This window comes from Corythoichthys intestinalis, chromosome 3 (assembly GCF_030265065.1).
Source record: "Corythoichthys intestinalis isolate RoL2023-P3 chromosome 3, ASM3026506v1, whole genome shotgun sequence".
Lineage (NCBI taxonomy): Eukaryota > Metazoa > Chordata > Actinopteri > Syngnathiformes > Syngnathidae > Corythoichthys > Corythoichthys intestinalis.
In genome coordinates this window covers 8498563-8517381 of record NC_080397.1, presented here as the reverse complement: position 1 = coordinate 8517381, position 18819 = coordinate 8498563, and the positions used below count along the sequence as shown (strand labels likewise).

Below are 18819 nucleotides of genomic sequence, written 5' to 3'. Positions count from 1 at the left end.
GGCTCCCTTGGCTTTGTCAAACAGGGAGGAACACAGAGATGGCCAGTCGCTGTGTTCTACAATATTATTGACATGGCAGCACGGAATGCGTATGTGTTGTATCAGGCATGCACTGGAAGGCAAGCGAGACGGGTGGACTTCTTGGTGGGTCTTGCAAAGGAAATGGCTCTCTCTCATTTGGGCGCAAAGAAAGTGCAAAAGGAAAAACTGCTTCGGCAACAACCTCCAACACCTAGCCACGGGAAAAGGGCTAAGTGTCCTATGTCAGCATATAAAAAATGTTTTTTTTTTTTTTTTTTTATTACACCGTCCCTTGTACTGTACAGTTTCTTTTGTTGTTTTTACATTTCTTTATTGAATAAAAAGCTTTTCATGCAAAAACATGACTTGTGTTGTGCATCATCAGCCATCCATCATCAGCAATATGACAATCATAGCTCCATACATACAAGAAACAATGCAACTAAATATTCAGAGAGATTGAGACAGCTGTTCTTTCTCAATGCTGTAATGTCAGACAGTCCTCCGTGAACAGGCAGCCCTGCCCTGCAAACACTCAAGATGCTAATTGGAGCAATACAACCCTGTGGTTTTGCGAGTGTGGATGGGAATGACCAATGAGGACCTCAATGCTCACAAAAGATATGCTGCTTAGAGTCAGATGAACCTTCTGTGGATATGAAAGTGATTTGTATCAACTGATCCACCCTTGGTAGTTCTCGTTCCAAGCCTCCAAAATTTAGTCATGAATCTTCTATAAGGCATAAAAAGGCATCAAAGAATACAACAAATACATGGGACGATTAGATCATTGCACAATAAACATAAAATCAGAGTTGTGCATAATGTAAAAAAACAAGAATGGAGTAAAGAATAAAAGTTATTACACTCACCTAAAGCTGTCGGATCACAAGGGGCGAATGAAAAGGACACTGGGATAAACTCATACACTTACAGTAGATGTCCCTCTCAGCCAATAGGATGTCAGGAATGCCAGGCAATAGCCGATAGCAGAGCAGCACTATGTTACGTTCAGTAAACTCTAGGAGCTGAGAGTACCAGTCATACTGTATTTTTGCCTTTCGTATCCTGAAATTTCTTTTGCAACAAGAGGCAATATTTCCCTGCCAAGGCGTGTCATAATCCTGTATGTAGAGACGTTCTTAAGTAGAAGTACCTCTGTATATATATTTTTTGGGACTTATTTTGAAAATTTTGTCGCTCAAACATTTCAGACATTTGAATGTAAAACATTCTAATGAACATAATAGCATATTTATAAGATGTCGATCAATTTGATTGGATCGTTGCTTTACCAATAGATGTATCAATCCAGATCGATACATCAAGTGGTTACCATTACACCCCTAATTTGGACCCAGAATCGCAAACTGTAAATGCGAGGCATGCATGTTAGCACTAGCATGATTCTAGCAGTACAATCAATGTAATTAACAGCAATAAAAAAATCTATTTTACCTCTGAGCAAAATGTTTTGACTGGCTCCACATTTTTTCACTTAATAGAGTTCAGCATATTTTGATGCAATCACCTTTCACCTTTAATAAGAGGCATTGGTTGTATACAGGCTAGCATAGCTGCCTTCCAAGCAATTGATCTGGGTTTGATTCCCAGCCAATGCATTAGGTTTGAGCCAGACAGATGAAGTTTAACTCAAGGATTCAGAAGCCCTGAGCAACTACGTGAAACTCAGCACCAAACAGAGTCACATTATGTGTGTGCTCTACAACAAAAATACACAGCAGCAGTCATTTTCCAATTGAGGGATGTGATAAGTACATCAAAGAAGGAAAAAGTCTCAGTATTACAAAGGCATCTTTGTAATTCTGGAAAATATTAGCATATTCTTGAGTAAATTGTAGCACCATTGTCAAACGTACCAGGCATCACTGAGCTCCTGGACAGTCTGAGGAGCAACCTGGTGGCCTGCAGATTTCAGGAGATAGGTAGTTACTCCAGGAGAGCTGGACAGGGCGGTAGAGGGTCGTTAAACCCTCAGCAATATCGGTATCCACTCCTTTGTTCAAGGAGGAACAGGATGAGCACTGCCAGAGCCCTACAAAATGACCTCCAGCGGTCGAGTGATGTGAATGTTTCTGACCAGACAACCAGAAATGGGCTCCATAAGAATGGTCTGAAGGCCTGAAGGACTGACATTCTGTAGTGAGCCCCGTGCTCACTGCTAATCACCTTAGAGCTTGACTGGCATTTGCATTGGCATAAATGGCCGCCACGTTCACCTGACCTAAATCCATTAGAACACCTCTAGGGTACTTTGTTTAGGTCCATCTGGCAGAGCCAGGTTGCTCCTCAGACTGTCCAGGAGCTCAGGGATGTCCTGGTCCAGATCTGGGAGGAGATCCCCCAGTATATCCTTCGTCATATCATTAGGAACATGCCTAGGTGTTGTAGGGAGGCCATAAAGGCACGCAGAGGCCACACACACTACTGAGCCTCACTTTGACTTGTTTAACGGACATTACATAAAAGTTGGATCAGCAAGTAGTGTGTTTTTCCACTTTTATTTTGAATATACTGTAACTCCAAATCAAGACCTCCATAGGTTGATATATTTTATTTTAATTGATCAATTTTGTGTGATTCTGTTGTCAGCACATTCAACTATGGAAAGAACAAAGTATTTAATAAAAATGTTTCATTCATGCATATCTACAATGTGTTACTTTAATGTTCTTTTGAGCATTTTTTTTTTTTTTTTTAGCAGTCTCAGCAGTGTATTAGATGTGCAAGCATACAGTAGTATGAAAAAGTATCTGAACCTTTTGGAATTGCTCACATTTGACTTGGCCACTCCAAAACATGTATTTTGTTCTTCTGAAACCATTCTGAAGTTGATTTACTTTAGTGTTTTGGATCATTGTCTTGTTGTTTTCCTGAAAAACATCCATATAAACTTTTGAATTCATTCTACCATTAATGATTGCAAGTTGTCCAGCCTCTGAGGTAGCAAAACAGCCCCAAATCATGATGTTCCCTCTACCATGCTCCATGGTGGGATGAGGCGTAGTTGATGTTGGTGAGCTGTTCCCTTTTTTCCTTCACACATGATGATGTGTTACTTCCAAAAAATTCAACTTTGGTTTCATCAGTCCACAAAATATTTTGTCAAAACTCCTGTGGAGTGTCCAAGTGCCTTTTTGCGAACATTAAATGAGCAACAACGGGTTTTTTTTTAGACAGCAGTAGAGTTGGGCATCGAGCATCGTACATCGATGGGACCCGGTTCTAACTCGCCGATGGTCCTGGAACCGTTCGAATTTAAAAAAATTTCAATTCCGTGTTTTGATGCCCTGACCGCTGAGCGGAAAAAAATTGCTGCCGAAAACCTTGAAGAAGAATCCACAAGACGCGCATGTTTATGCATAGCAACTTGATTAGAACCATGGACACGGTTCGCTGGCGCTCAAAAGTTTGGCTCAACTTTACAAGACAAAAAAAAAACATTCAGCTCAGTGCAACATTTGCTACACAACTATATCATATAAAGGTGGCTGCACAACCAGTATGATTAAACACCTCCGGCTTCATGGAATACAAGTGCCGAGTAGCATAGCTGAGTGCCGCGCCGCTCCTTCTAACCCAGGGGTGTCCAAACTTTTTGCAAAGGGGGCCAGATTTGGTGTGGCAAAAATGTGGGGGGCCAACCTTGGCTGACGTCCTTTACGTAGAACGGTATATTTAAGCAAATTTTAGCAAGCCGTTCTGTGTGTCACATTTGCTTTATTATAGGGCTGCAGCTATCGAATATTTTAGTAGTCGATTAATCCATGGACTAGTTAGTTCGAATAATCGAGTAATCGCATAAGGAACATGAAAAATTAAAACACCTGAGCTGAGCCTCAGACGACAATTTTTTGGAAAAATGAGGATCTGTGTACAACAAAAGAACAATTGGCTAACTTGGATAGAAAAAGTCTGCTAGCTTAAATGCTATAAAATGCTAAAGTTTTTTTTTTTTTTTTTTTTTTACAATGCTCTTAACAAGTGGTTCAGACACATATTCCTAGAAAAAACGGCTAAATATACCTACAAACTAAATTAAGAATGCATTAAAAAAACATTCGCTCAAAAAAAAACTTAGCTTATGTTGGTCTTAACAGGGAGCAGTTGGATTCAGCCATGTGAAAAGAGGCAGACCAGAGGGCATTGTATCCACCCTCATCAGTAAAACTAAATGCAAACACTTTTAAAATCAACCATTACAATGCCACTTTAATTAAACGAATACTCGAAGCAACAAAATTTAGTTCGAATATTTTTTTCTAATCGAATACTCGAGTTAATCGATTAATCGTTGCAGGACTACTTTTTTTTTTTTTAATAATTTCAACAATCTCGCAACTAGCGTTCTCTTTCGACTCTCGGGCTCTTGTGAAATACTGCTGCTGTGAAATAAAACTCGCTTCAAGTTGCTTCAATTTCTCGCTACGTATCTACCCTGTAATCTTGTCGTACATGTCAGCGTGTCTTGTTTGGTAATATCGCCTCATATTGAACTCTTTAAAACAGTGACTGTCTCTTTCCAAATGAGGCAGACACAGTCGTTGCGTATTTTAGTGACGAAATAGCCCAGTTTCCACCTATCCTTGAAGTGCCAGCCGTTGCAGTCAACTTTTTGTTGTTGTTGATTGTCGCCATTTTAGAAAATTGGGAGTAAAGAGTCACATGTGGTAATGTTGCTTAGAGTGCTGCTCCCTTTTAGTAGGTAAATGAGGAGCAGCATTTAGTGTGTAAACTACTTCATATGCTTGTAGCAGTACTGCTGACCAATTTATTAAGTCTGTTTGCGGGCCAGACATTATTGATTTTATGACAGAGGCTGGGGGCCGGATGAAAACCGACCACGGGCCGCATTTGGCCCCCGGGCCGGACTTTGGACATGTCTTTTCTAACCAGTCTGATGGTAAGTAAAACATTAAATTATGTCTGTCTCCTGCAGTTCCCGCGCTCCGACCCCAGAATAAGCAGTAGATGATGGATGGATGGATGGATGGATGGATGGATGGATGGACGGATGGACGGATGGACGGATGGACGGACGGACGGACGGACGGACGGAAAACAGTACGAGAATAAGTCGTATCATTACGTCGGGCTATGGTTGATATTAGCGTTAGCAAACAGTCGCCATCTTAAAGCAGTAGATGTCTCCGTTAACATCAACATTATTAAAAGATTTTCAAATTATAATCAATAGAAGAATTTATACTAATGCTTTGTCGTAGCCCCCAGCTAAGGTACATGTATGGCAAAACAATATGTGTAAATATTTTCTCCATGAGCTTTTGAAAAATAAACATTGTGAAAATGAACTCCTGTGGACAGAAACGTCTTCACATTCAAGTTCAAAGACTGATATTTATAAACAAGTTAAAAATATCCCTATGAGAAGTTCATATAATTCACAAATTTCATATTAATTGTATTAATAATAAATATGATAAATGAAAATTTTTTTTAATTCATATAATTTAAAAAATCATCCAGAAGTTAAGACATTAATATAAACTAATACATTTTAAAACTTTTACATTTTTTGACCCAGCCTCTTTTTTTTTTTTTTTTTTCCCTTTTTTTCTTTTTTTACCCTGCCTCTTAAAAGAATTGAAATTGAGAATCGTTCAGAACTGGAATCGAAACATGGTATCGGAATTGTTCAATTTCAAACGATGCCCAACCCTAGACAGCAGTGCCTTCCTCCGTGGAGTCCTCCCATGAACACCATTCTTGGCCATAGTTTTACATATACTGTAGTTGATGTGTGCACGGAGATATTGTCTTTAGCAGACACTCTAGGGTTCTTTTTTACCTCCCTGAGTATTCTGCGTCGAACTCTTGGTGTCATCTTTGGTGGACTTGGGAAAGAAGCAGCAGTGTCAAACTCTTTCCATTTGAGAACAACTTCTCTGACTGTCGATTGATGAACATCCAGAGTTTTAGAGATGGTTCTGTATCCTTTTCCAGCTTTATACAAATCAACAATCCTTGATCACAGTTCTTCAGACAGCTCTTTTGACCGAGCCATGATGCATATCAGACAATGCTTCTCATCAAGACACTTACCAGGTGTGTGTGTTTTATAGTGGGCAGGGCAGCTTTAAATCATTCGTCAGTGATTGGGCACACACCTGACTTGAATGTTCGGTAAAAATTGGTTTCAATTGTTCTTGCAATTGCCAGACATCCCAGGAATCTGACTGAACTACAGCAATTTTGTAGAGAAGAATGAGCCAAGATTAGTCCTGATCGATGTGTCAGACTTATCTGCAGCTACAGCAGTGCTTCTCAATTATTTTCTGTTACGCCCTCCCCCAAGCAAGACGTAAATGTTTCGCGCCCCCCCCAAACTCTCCGCTGCCACTGTATATAGTATTATTCGTCTATAAAATGACTATTATAAATACGCATCTGCCTAACATTGTGTCAAATTTTTCTAATAAAGAAAAAAAGTAACAGATCAACTTATAATAAAGTATAACTTTATTAACATTGTTTTGTTTGTAACAGAGAAGACTTGACGTGCATCAATTTGCCTGAATTAAAAAAAAAAGTCACATTCAAACTGCAAAAATACACTCAAGGTATTTTTGACCATTTGATACAGAAAAATAAAATGTAATAAAATCCGTAAATAATAACAAATTCAAATTGATTAGAAACATTTACTCATGAGGACAATATGCCAAAAAATTTGACCGAAAAAACAAAAATGAATAAAGGAAAAAAAGAGTGTCCTTGGACAGAAGGACCGTTTTTATTTTTGCTGCTCACACTCAGTATTACCTCCTTTGCAATGGTGTGGAGTCATTTTGCAATGAGCATGCTAACAATACTCACTGGTTTACTGATATAACACCGACAAAGCAGGACTATTGTTGGCAATATTCGGCACGTTTTCGCTGAAAAACAATCAAGCGGCTTATCAATGAGATTGGGGTCGAATGTCTTTAAGTGGCGTCTTAATTGATTTGGCTTCTGGCAGTCCGCTATAATTATTTTCAGACACAGTAAACAGTCTTTCCTCATCACCCACAGTATTAAAAGTCAAAGCTAAAAGGCAAACGGCACGAACAAAGCGCATTCTCGGCGGCCGAGGTAGAACCGTAGGTGAGGGCGGTCGTCGTGACGATCCCAAGCCGAAAATGGCACTTCTCGGGCGGCGACGTGAGAACCGGACAAGTCAGTGGGTCGCTGCGTGAGTGAGTCCGGTCGGAAAACGGCTTTCGAAAACGGCGGCGGCGCACTGCTCTTCATATCTGTTTTCTGTGTGCTGAGTGCTCTTCCTTAGTTCAAAAATACTGCACGCACTCTGAAAATGAGAGTGCCACTGCCACCCACTGAGTGGATGTGCAAGTACACTTTATTCCAGTCCGGCAAAAAAAAAAAAAAAAGAAAAAAGCATGTTCCCCGAGGACACATGCGCCCCCCCTGGCATCGCTCTGCGCCCCCCCAGGGGGGCACGCCCCACTATTTGAGAAGTACTGAGCTACAGGAAGCATCTGGTTGAAGCTATTGCTGCCAAAGGCAGGGGGCCACAAAATATTAATTGTGATGGTTCACTTACTTATTTTTCCCCATTTTGTCATTGTTTGCATGCTATCCTCATTAAAATATGAAAACCTATTGGGTAGTTTTAGTTAGAGCAGACACTGTATTTTCATCTGTGTGATTTTGACAAAGATCAGATCATATTTGATCGTGATTGTATGCAGAAATGTGAGAAATTCCAAAAGGTTCAGATACTTTTTTATACCACTGTACCTACTGGCTTGACTGATGTGGACATTTCCCGATTGTGTAAATGTATTCATTGACTGCCATTGACCATAATACACGTCAAATGCATTTGGAATGGGAGCGATCGTTGCTAGCCTCTCCCAGTTCAAACTGATTGAACGTCCATCACCGTCAATACCACTGAAAGAGTTAACAATAAAACATCCTATGCGACTGCTAAGCAACCATTAAAATCAACTGTCATCCGGACGTAGCTGCCCGCTATTAAACATTGTCATACTGAAGTTCGCTGGCCGATGTTAAATTTCCTGTTGTAACGTATGGAATGAGTAAACAGAGCACCGGGGGGCACATTCTTATTGGAGCCAGCTGTTTCTTGGCTCGGATGAAACTTGCTGCAATCAGATGGCCCCAATTCCCCGAGACAGACAAAAGACTGTGTGTTTATTAGACCAGACTTTCCATCAGCACTGGACCAGAACAGATTCTTCTTCTGCTTTCTTAATTCAAGTTGTAGACTAAAAAAAAACAGTTTGTTCAAAGTATTTGGTCATAAATTTAGTAGGGCCGCAAAGGACTTTATAAAAACTGTTAGGGAAAAGTTTTCCCAAGCGTGGTGGTAAAGATGATGCATGTAGAACTGGTGAGCAGGGGAAATCTCTCACCCAGACTTCTGAAATGTATTAGAACGTCTGCAGTATTCTAACAGCTGACTTCAATTACCCAGCAACAGTCTGGAGTCCGAAGAGCTACAGGATATCTTCCCACCTGTCAATGGTTAAGGACAAGGAGGATGGGATGGCGCTCATGGGTGGCGCGTGGGAGAAAATCAAGCGGTGTATCAAACAGTCTTGCTCATAATGGATATTTGTTTCATTTTTTTCCCTCTAGAGATTTTGGTATTTCGTTCGGATTGGATTGAAGTCCCCCTATGGGCAGACATGAAAAGAGACGTCAAGTCAAGGACCACCGTGATGATGCGCATGGGACCATAACCCTCTATCCCCACCCCCTTGCGAGTGACAGCAGGAAACACATGTTAAGTACATTTCATAACCTGCTTGTCAAATGGGGGGAGACATACCTCTTTTTTGATGTTGTGTATTTTGAGGTCAACTTTTTAGTCAAGAACGACTTTTCCATATATGAGGAGCAGCTGGCGGTCAAGGGGAATCAAACCTAAAGGCGTTTTGGTGTCAGGTGGAAAATTAAAGGGAGAGAATGGATTGAAAAAACCTCCAAAGAATTTCATGTTCCTGTATTGGAGAAAAATTTAATTAAAAGCCAGAATTTCCAGGAAGTGGGCCTCCTAATGGCAGACATTTGATCAATTCTGCAACAATTTTAATCAATAGATGCGTTGACATGGGTCCAAAAATCTTATTTATAATCCGATTGAAAGGCCAATACAATGAAAAATGTCTCACATAAACAGCTTAGTCAACCGGATTCGACCGATCGTATTGTGTTTTGGATAGGATTGTAAGAAAATACGCTCAACGCCCTATGTAAGCTGCTATGCGGAGCAGAGTGGATCGATAGAGAGGATTGTTCAGGATTGTTACTATAGCCCCTTTCACATAAACACAGCTAAAATCCCGGGAATTAAACGGGCAGCCCTTGTATGTGAAAGCAATTTCCTGGGTTGACTGACACGCGGACATTTCACGGGTCGCGTCTTAGTATAATGTCGAGAAAGTCCCGGAATGAGGCGTATGTGAATGCAAGCATTAAATTCCCAGGTCACATTATGATGACTGATGAAGTAAATATCATAGCGGGCCGATCCTCACTTCCTCTTTCTTCACAGTAAGACGAAAAGCATTAAACAAACATCGCAATTATCAACATAGCAAGCAAGACACAACTAAATTAAATTGGTAATGGATCAGAGAGCCGAGGAAGCGAGTCCATTGTCCATCTTTGGAAATGTGTAGTTTATTATGTTGCCGACATTAGGGTCCGCAACTGCCGAAACAGGGTTGTACCTCAAAGCAGAAAACAACAAAGGGTTCAATGGTTTATTAAATACAAACAAAAATAGTCACGGTCGCAGAAAAGGGGGAATAACACAATGGGTCTGTGAGAGTAGGCCGACGGGGATCAATGATACTATCCTAAGTGGTAGGCAGAGAGCCGATAAGACAAAAAAAAAACAAAAAAACCCCAACACTCAAATACCAACAAAAGGTAGGGGATTTCAAAACAAGGGCGGCAGAGGTGTCAGGAGGGAGCAGGAGTGGGCAGTGCCCACTCACAGACACGCTCTGCCCACCCAAAGAAAACTGGATGTAGTACTAACGGCAGTCTGGGCACCATGTATGGTATCCCATTCATATACAGTAGTACTGATGTGTTCTAAGTTTTAACCTTTGCATTGTTACCTCCTCTTTCATATTTAAAAAAAAAAAAAAAAAAAAAAAAATTAATCAAAGTTTTCATCAATGTTCACCTGGCTGTTGAGTTTGGTGAGTTTTGAAGCATTCTGAGGGGGTCAAAGTAGGGCTCAAAGTGTCGGCGGGACAAAGAATGACTGCTAGGGGGCGCTACATAGTGTATTTGGAATTTGTCTTTGCACGGTATCAAAGATTGCACCTGTCTTAACCTGCCTGCCGATTTTGGTGCATTTTGAAGCATTCTAAGTGTGTCAAATTGAGCTAAAAGGGGCTGCAGAACAAATAATAACTATAATAATAATAATAATAAAACCGAGGAACCACAATAGGTTACCTAAAAAAAACATTGTCACGCATGTCCATACTGGTCAGTTATGAATGTGTTCTAAGTAAAAAAAAAAATCAAATCAACTTTTATTTGTTTAGACCAAATCACAACAACAGTTATCTCAAGAAGAAAACTTTCGACCTACTACTTACCTACCTATTTTATTTTATTTTTTTCCCCCCAGGTAAGACTAATGCAGCAACCACACCTGGCATACTGGTAAGACCACTGTTAAGAACGCTCCCACAACAAAACATGATTTGACCAACATTGCGACAACCGATGCCGACCAGAAATGACGTAATGTCCAGGTTATAAAATCGAGCCAGCAGCCCTCCTCCGCACACAAAGAGTGTCAGTAGGCAACACGGGACAAGTTTGTGAAAGTGTGCAACCCGCGTCATTCATGGGATATCGCTACATGCGTGAAAGCAATGACAGGAATAAATCCCATGTCACCTTACATGGGAATTTACCGGGATATGTTTGTGAAAGGGGCTTGTGTGAGAGCATGCGAGGGAAGCAGAATATGGGGGGCCGTTAGGGACATAATTCAGGATTACCTTTCACACACACTTATCAAACGTTCTCACACACTCTATTGAAACATTTTCTGCGCACGTATAGATGTGAGATTCTCGCACGCATACATGTGATATTCACGCACACATACATACGAGACGCGTGCACGAATACATGTGAAATATTTTTTGCGCACGCATATATATGAAATCCTTGCACGCTTACATGTGAGACCCGCGCGCGCATATATATGAAATCCTTTCACGCTTACATGTGAGACCTGCGCGCGCATGTATATGAAATCCTTTCACGCTTACATGTGAGACCAGCGCGCGCGCATGTATATGAAATCCTTTCACGCTTACATGTGAGACCAGCGCGCGCGCATATATATGAAATCCTTTCACGCTTACATGTGAGACCAGCGCGCGCGCATATATATGAAATCCTTTCACGCTTACATGTGAGACCAGCGCGCGCGCATATATATGAAATCCTTTCACGCTTACATGTGAGACCAGCGCGCGCGCATATATATGAAATCCTTTCACGCTTACATGTGAGACCAGCGCGCGCGCATATATATGAAATCCTTTCACGCTTACATGTGAGACCAGCGCGCGCGCATATATATGAAATCCTTTCACGCTTACATGTGAGACACTCACGCGCATGAATGTGAAATCTTTGCGCTTATACATGTGAGACACTTACGCGCATACATGTGGAATACTTTTTGCGCACGCACACATGTGAAACAATATTTTGGGTGCCATGTTTGTACTACATGTCGAATCCATTTTGACTGGGAGTGGATGGAAAGGAAGATCGGATGTCTAACACTGTCATTACCAGCCGTGAAGTTAAAGCTGGCAGTATTTTTATGCTCCTAAATGTTTCCCATTCAGGAACAGCTCTGTCAACACGTTGCAAAAATGAAACCTGGGTGGCTCAGGGTGCGTCATTGAGATTCGGCGTCTGTTGTTGTACGGCTGGCGCTGCATTAACTTACCATCACTTCCAGCGAATGTCGACGGAACGCGGGTCCAGAGCATAGCTGCAATCAGCACGAAGTACCGCAAAATATTTGCATAAATATATAGAAATAATGTATATATATGAACATACATATATACACACATACACTATACAGGGTGATGAAAAAAAGAATGGGCCAAAACCATTGCGGTAAATTGGGGGGGCAATAACTACATTGACACAAGTATTGTATATTTTTGTTTTTATTTCATGCTTTACAAGTGCTCAATGTGACCACCAGCAGCATCACGGACAATCAAGCTGATATGACTAAATTTGTTAACTTACTTGATAAAGAGACTTTCTTATCAAATTAACAATTTAATTAATCATTTCAGTCTATGTCAATGATTTTGAAAGGAATAAATGTGTGATTTTGGCACATTGTTTTTGAATCACCCTGCACATACACACATACATCATATGTACAAACATAAATTATATATACAAACATTCCTTATATATAATTATATTATGTACATATAATATGTGGTCAATAAACCTTACTGCGACATTTTATTCTTATACTTTAACACTGTCTTGCATCTGTGAATAAACACAATTTGCACTTCAGTCTACAAGGCATATATATTTGGCAATTGGAAACAAGGTGGGATGGTTTTTTTTATTTCAAAACAGTTCCAATGGACTTCTTCAAATCTGAAATTTTACCTTTTTCATCAGTCATATGCAAACTGATATTGACAATCAAACCACACTCGGTATAGTAGCTTAAGATCCATTTTTATATACATATTCAGTAACTTAAGTACTGTGGAGGGGGGGGACAAGTTAGTCCCTCACATGCCGTTTTACTGAATTCTCATCCCACATGCAAAACAAACATTATTTCTTTTACACATTTTAAACAACGAACCAACCACAACAATATTGCACTCAAACCAGTGTGGATAAAATAATGATTTGTTGTAGTGTGGGACATTTCCAACACCGTATATCCTGGTCTGCTCGCGTTGTCGTAGCGGAACTGTTGCCCCGATGCGAGGCTAGCTGCAAAGGCTACCCCAAGATGCATCGGCGTGCCCGGGCATCAGTCTCGGGGTTCCCGCGCAGCGTGCGAAAACTCTACCACCGAGCCACCAATACTTGCAATGGAAGACGGGCAGCACGCTGAAATGATTAATCACAGGGTACACAAAGAGACAGACGACCATTGGCACCCACATTCATACCGTCACTGAGTGGCAATTTATCCTGTGCTTCTCTTTGTCGATATCAGCAGGTAACCTGGACTCGTCCGGATACTGGCCTCCATTTAAATGTGCCAAAAGCCGGAGGAACAGTTGACGCCCACTTCAATTGTGTCATAAGCTACAATGTAGCTTATTGGTCAAACTAACGTCTTTTCCTCCACGACCTTAGAAAATAAAAGCAGGCAAATTAGGTTAAAGAGGAAAAAAGGTGATTATACAAAAATAAACAGGTCCATGACCCATATTTATATTATATATGTATTTATACTTTTAAGAATATTGCCAAACTTGACTGATCCTTCATACAAGTAAATACACTGCCAATGGGAAAACCCATTGGCAGTGTATCAAATACTTGTTCTCCCCACTGTATATATCCCTTCTGTCGCACTAACGTATTATTTGGAAAAGGCCCAATAATGAATCGTAATATGCAGCCCTTTTACACTGTCTACTAAAATACCGTGTACACTCATAACTGAGAACCTCACACAACTACACAAGTCTTTTTTTTTTTTCTGAAAGTAATGCTAAAAATAATAGAATTTTCCAAAAATTACATTTCGGTATAAAAAATGATAGAGAAATACACACTATTATTTCTAGATTCATTTAACAGTTTTATCCAGGAAAAAAATGATTGGAAAGATTTGGTGTTATACATTGCTGCACACTTTTTAAAAGATAATACATTTCCTATGAATATTCAGAAACATTTTCAAAAAGGTAAGGCCACTTAGAACCCCAGAGGTATTGATATGTTGGTGAAAAAAACAAAAACTTGTAAAGACATAACATGATTTTTTTTTTTTTTTTTTTTTTAAGGGTTGGAAAGGATATTTTTAACGTTTAATTTTTTAAAACCAAAGACAGAGACTTGTCACAGATAGCTTTGTTACAATGTAATAAAAAAAAAAAAAAGCAAGTCTGGTAGTTTTCAGATAAATTGCTATCGTTATTAATGCATGTGATAGAATATTTTATCCAAGCAATAATTTGCTCATCCCACTAGTAATTTCTTTTGCTTATGTGAACAAGAATTTTGTTTTGATGTTACTAAGTATGGAATAGTAATATACACAGGTTCAACTCAAGGAGCAAGGGCAGCTAGTAAGAAAATACAACAACAACATTTATTCAAAGTACTACAGAACTCACAAAATCATATAATCCCCAAAATATACACAAACTATCTAAATAAAAAATATTGAATTTGAACAGTCCCTTCAAAGTCTTTTGCTGCTGTGCCTCAATGTCTGTTGTACTATTCAGTGTATGTGTGTACTATCGGGATAGTGTGACTGTATATTGTGTGAAGAATTTTGTAGTGAAGGTGACCTTATCTGCTTTGGGTGATGCTCCAACAGTTGGCTGAAGTTGAAAAAAATTGGTCCTCAATCCCTCATTGAATCAGGCCGAATCCTCCTTGACATCAATTCTGTCTGTCAGATGTAGATCCAGCAATTAAAAACAAACAATCTGCATATCAAGAACTTAATTTTCAACCAACCATAGAATGTACAGCATGGCAAGTATAACCTACAATACTGGTCAAAATTGGTCGTTTCCCACATTTAACTATTTGTTCATGAATTGTACAGTGACTGATACTAGCCCACCTATCGATAATACTTTCCAAAAATGCATCAACATACAACATTAACTTATTTGTATTTGAAAAAATAACATCTTACTATATTTCCAATTTCCTCCAATTGTTTTTTAGACAAAGAAAAGACACAATATCTTGTAACTCAACTCTAGAGGAAAACGTGTCTATGACATATCCTCTTGCATAGTAGCATAAAGCATAGCAACTCACCAGACACTTGTATCACACAGAACTCAGATGTAATTCGCTGATTAGAGCAGTCTGGAACTCGTCTGCAACAAAATCAACCTTTTATGGTTTCGCGTACATGAAATTGAAATATGTTTTTTCGAAACCATTACCAGTTTTTCTTTGGTTTGAAAGAGGTCGCGCTAGCGTTAGCGTTTTCTCCATTAGCGTTCATAGCATCTTCATTTCCCAAAATGCAACGCTCATATACCTGGTTTTAGTGCAATGCAAGATCATATAATGCCATCTAGTGGACGTTTTAACTAACAGCAGTCATCAAAAATACAGTTTTAAATAAAAACCATAAACTATACCTTTATCAGTGTTCCACTTCATTATAGAATGTAGGCTAGTACTGAATGTGTGTGAATATGTAGTTCGATTTCATCCCTGCTGACCCTTATATCGATTATAATTTGATGTTGATGAGGCCGCACAATACTTTGGACTTCCTTACAATCTCAGCCAAGTAACATCTTGAAACATATTTATTCAGACAGGCTTTCTTCCTCATAATTCCATTATTCTTTTTAATTTAACATTGTTGTGGGTTTTATCTGTATGTGTGTATTTTAACTTATTTTTTACCTTTTACCTTGTACGGCAATCTTGAGTGTCCTGAAAGACACCTAAAAATAAAATGTAATATTATTGTTGTTGTTTTTTAATGCCACGTTTAAAACACACAATATAATTTATTCAATAATGCTAAAAAAATCTTAAACTTTATTTAGATCTATCTTTATCAAGCTTAAAATATATGTGCTAATGAAAATATCTTGCTTTCTTGATTATTCAACCATTCAATTTATTATAATTCAATGGCATGCATCAATGTGGATACTTATAATTACCCCCATACTTATAATTACCGAGACTTATGTCTGATAGCTTTTTAAGTCATACGTATCTGTACAGATGTTTTCACATGCATTTATACGAACGTTTGACCAAGGAATGTGAGATATTTTTCAGTCTTATGTGTGAGAGGTTATTCACTTGTGTGTATAAGAGGCTCTCAGTAATGAGACTGCACAGAATCTCACTTGTGTGTAGAAGAGCATCTCACAAATGACAGTGCACGGCATTTCAGTAGATAGCATACGAGGCATTTTATAGTAGGAAGCTGTACTGGTCCTTTTCAAAATAAAAGTATTTACGGCGGAAGCGATATATTTTTACTTGTATAAAGCATCATTCAAGCTTGGCAACATTCTTAATAGAATAAATACATATATATCATCTAAATATGTGTCGTGGACCTTTTTTTGGTGTGTAAAATCACCCTTTTCCTATTTAACATAATGTGCCTGCTTTTATTTTGTAAAATCGTGAGGGGGTGACGTTAGTTTGACCAATAAGCTACATTGTAGCTTCTGACGCAATTGACGTGGGCGTCGACTGTTCCTCCGGTGTTTGGCCCATTGAAATGGAGGCCTCTGGACGCCATGGTGGACGAATCCAGGTTTCTTGTCGATTTCGACCAAGGAAGCGCGGGATGAATTGTCACTCAATGACGGTATGAATACGATGTGGGAGCCAATGCTCGTCTGTTTCTTTGTGTTCCCTTTGATTATTCATTTCAGCGTGCCGCCCGTCTTCCATTGCAAGTATTGGTGGCTCGGTGGTATAGTTCTCGCACGCCGCGCGGGCACTCCGAGACAGATGCCCGGGCACGCCGATGTATCGTGGGGCAGCCTTTGCAGCTAGCCTAACATCGTGGAACCAGTTCATCTACGACAACGCGAGCAGACCTGGATATACGGTGTTGGAAATGTCCCACACAACAACAAAGAATTTTTATTATATTTATTTATACCACATTGGTTTGAGCGCAGTATTGTTTTGGTTGGTTTGTTGTTTAAAATGTGTAAAAGAAATAATGTTTGTTTCGCATCTGAGATGAGAATTCAGTAAACGACATGTGAGCTACTAATTTGCCCCATTCCCAGTACTTAAGTTAATGAGTATGTATATAAAAAGGTATCTTTAACTTTAGCTACTACACCGAGTATGGTTTGATAGTCAATATCAGTTTGCATATGATTGATGAAAAAGGTAAAATTTCAAATTTGAAGAAGTCCATTGAAACTGTATTTTGAAATATTTAAAAAAAATAAAAGCGTTGCCCCCCCCCCCCCCCCCCCACCTCGTTTCCAATTGCCAAATAAATATGCCTTGGAGGCTGAAGTGCAAATTGTGTGTTTATTCACAGATGCAAGACAGTATTACAGTTTATGAATAAAATGTCGCAGTATAGTTTATTGACCGCATATTATGTGTACATAATTTTATATACTGAATGTATGTATATAATATGTTTACATATATATGATGTATGTGCAGGGTGATTAAAAATCAATGTGCCAAAATCATCACGCATTTATTCATTTCAAAATTATTGAAATAGACTGAAATTGTTAAATTTTTAATTAAATAAAGTACTTTTTTTTTTTTTACTTTAACAAGTAAGTAATCTTAACGAATTAAGTCATATCGGCTTGATTGTCTGTGATGCTGCTGGTGGTCACATTGAGCACTTGTAAAGCATGAAATAAAAACAAAAATATACAATACTTGTGTCAATGTAGTTATTGCCCCCCCAATTTACCGCAATGGTTTTGGCCCATTCTTTTGTCATTACCCTGTATAGTGTATGTGTGTATATATGTATGTGTATATATATACATTATTTCTATATATTTATGCAAATATTTTGCGGTACTTCGTGCTGATTGCAGCCATGCTCTGGACCCACGTTCCGTCGACATTCGCTGGAAGTGATGGTAAGTTAATGCAGCGCCAGCCGTACAACAAGAGACGCCGAATCTCAATGACGCACCCTGAGCCACCCAGGTTTCATTTTTGCAACGTGTTGACAGTTAGAGCTGTTTCTGAATGGGAAACATTTAGGAGCATAAAAATACTGCCAGCTTTAACTTCACGGCTGGTAATGACAGTGTTAGACATCCGATCTTCCTTTCCATCCACTCCCAGTCAAAATGGATTCGACATGTAGTACAAACATGGCACCCAAAATATTGTTTCACATGTGTGCGTGCGCAAAAAGTATTCCACATGTATGCGCGTAAGTGTCTCACATGTATAAGCGCAAAGATTTCACATTCATGCGCGCGCGCTGGTCTCACATGTAAGCGTGAAAGGATTTCATATATATGCGCGCGCGCTGGTCTCACATGTAAGCGTGAAAGGTTTTCATATATATGCGCGCGCGCAGGTCTCACATGTAAGCGTGCAAGGTTTTCATATATATGCGCGCGCGCTGGTCTCACATGTAAGCGTGCAAGGTTTTCATATATATGCGCGCGCGCTGGTCTCACATGTAAGCGTGAAAGGATTTCATATATATGCGCGCGCGCAGGTCACATGTAAGCGTGCAAGGTTTTCATATATATGCGTGCGCGCTGGTCTCACATGTAAGCGTGAAAGGTTTTCATATATATGCGCGCGCGCAGGTCTCACATGTAAGCGTGCAAGGTTTTCATATATATGCGCGCGCGCTGGTCTCACATGTAAGCGTGAAAGGTTTTCATATATATGCGCGCGCGCAGGTCTCACATGTAAGCGTGCAAGGTTTTCATATATATGCGCGCGCGCTGGTCTCACATGTAAGCGTGAAAGGATTTCATATATATGCGCGCGCGCAGGTCTCACATGTAAGCGTGCAAGGTTTTCATATAT

General features: G+C 39.6%; 1 long non-coding RNA gene across 2 annotated transcripts; it reads right to left on the bottom strand.

Annotated features, from left to right (window-relative positions):
* Positions 1-12210: 12210 nt before the first annotated feature.
* LOC130912812 (uncharacterized) lies at positions 12211-16487 on the bottom strand. 2 transcript variants are annotated; one of them, XR_009062647.1, is made up of 5 exons: positions 15231-16486; positions 15100-15161; positions 14616-14719; positions 13257-13441; positions 12211-13194 (listed from the first exon to the last, which is right to left on the bottom strand). It is a non-coding gene; the product is annotated as an uncharacterized LOC130912812 (long non-coding RNA). The 2 variants fall into 2 exon arrangements; XR_009062646.1 differs by having other exon boundaries at positions 12211-13441; positions 15231-16487.
* Between the last annotated feature and the right edge of the window lie 2332 nt (positions 16488-18819).